Raw genomic sequence first — 1,632 nt, forward strand, 5'->3', positions numbered from 1 at the left:
TAGGAAAGCAAGTACAGTCTTTGCTGAAATTGGAACCAAAGCTGGTAACATTAAGAGTCTAATAATAATAATGGCGTGTGACAAGGGCCTCCCGTCGGGTAGACCGCAAGTCTTTAGATTTGACGCCACTTCGGCGACTTGCACGTCGAGGGGGATGAAATGATGATGATTAGGACAACACAACATCCAGTCCCTCAGCGGAGAAAATCTCCGCCCCAGCCGGGAATCGAACCCGGGCCCTTAGCATTGACAGTCCGTCGCGCTGACCACTGAGCTACCGGAGGCCGGACGAGGAGTCTAATGGGAATTCGACTGTTAAATGAAGAGAAGAGAGCGGATAGATGGAAGAAGTACACAGATGGCCTCTACGGGGGGGAGGGGGGGGGGGGAGGGGGTAGAAGATTTGTCTGATGTGATACAAGAAGAAACAGGAATTGATAACAAAGAGATAGGTAACCCAGAGTTAGAATCAGAATTTAAGAGGGCTCTGGATGCCTTAAGATCAAGTGAGGCAGAAGGGATACACAACATTCCATCAGAATTCCATTGGGTGGAGAGACAACAAAATGAAATTCGCGTTTGTGTGTAGAATGTGTGACTGTGGTGACATACCATCTGTCTTTGGCAAAAAATTCATCTACATAATTCCGAAGACTGCAAAAGCTGACAAGTGCGACAGTTATCACACTATCAGCTTAACAGCTCGTGCATACTAGTTACTGACAAAAATAATATCCAGAGGAATGGAAAAGAAAATTGAGGATGTCTTAGATGAATATCAGTTTGGGTTTAGGAAAGGTAAAGGCATCAGACAGGCAATTCTGACGTTGCGGTTGTTATTGGAAGCAAGAATAAACAAGAATCAAGACACCTTCATAGGATTTGTTGACCTGTAAAAAGCGTTCGACAGTATAAAACGCAATATTTTAGAAATTCTGTGAAAGATAGGTGTAAGTGATAGGGACATATGGGCAATATACAATACGTACAGGGGTCAAGAAGGAATAATAAGAGTGGACGAACAAAAACGAAATGAACGGATTGAAAAGGGTGTAAGACAGGGATGCAGTCTTTCGCCCGTCCCCTACTGTTCAATCTGTACATCGAAGAAACATTGATGGAAATAAAACAAAGGTTCAAGAGTGGGATTAACACTCAAGGTGAAAGGATATCAACGATACGATTCGCTGATGACATTGCTATCCTCAGTGAAAATGAAGAATTACATAATCTATTGAGTGGAATGAACAGTCTAATTAGTACAGAAAATGGATCGAGAGTAAGTCGAAGAAAGACGGAAGTAATGAGAAGTAGCAGATATGAGGACAGTGGGAAACTTAACATCAGGACTGATGGACACGAAGCAGAGAAATTAACGAATTTTGCTACCCCAGCAGCACAGTAGCCAACGACTGACGGAGCAAGGAGGATATCAAAACGAGACTAAATCAGGCAAAAGGGCATTCCTGGCCAAAAGTAGTCAGGTCTTAATTTGAGAAAGAAATTTCAGAGAATTTACCTTTGGAGCACAGCATTGCATGGTAGTGAAACATGAACTGTGGGAAAGCCGGAACAGAAGAGAATCGATGAATTTGAGATATGTTGCTACAGACGAATGTTGAAACTTAGGTG

General features: G+C 42.8%; 1 non-coding gene across 1 annotated transcript; it reads right to left on the bottom strand.

Annotated features, from left to right (window-relative positions):
* Positions 1–211: 211 nt before the first annotated feature.
* On the bottom strand, positions 212–285 carry Trnad-guc. Its single transcript has one exon. It is a non-coding gene; the product is annotated as a tRNA-Asp (tRNA).
* Positions 286–1,632: the final 1,347 nt, after the last annotated feature.

The sequence above is a fragment of the Schistocerca americana genome, chromosome 4, assembly GCF_021461395.2.
Source record: "Schistocerca americana isolate TAMUIC-IGC-003095 chromosome 4, iqSchAmer2.1, whole genome shotgun sequence".
NCBI lineage: Eukaryota > Metazoa > Arthropoda > Insecta > Orthoptera > Acrididae > Schistocerca > Schistocerca americana.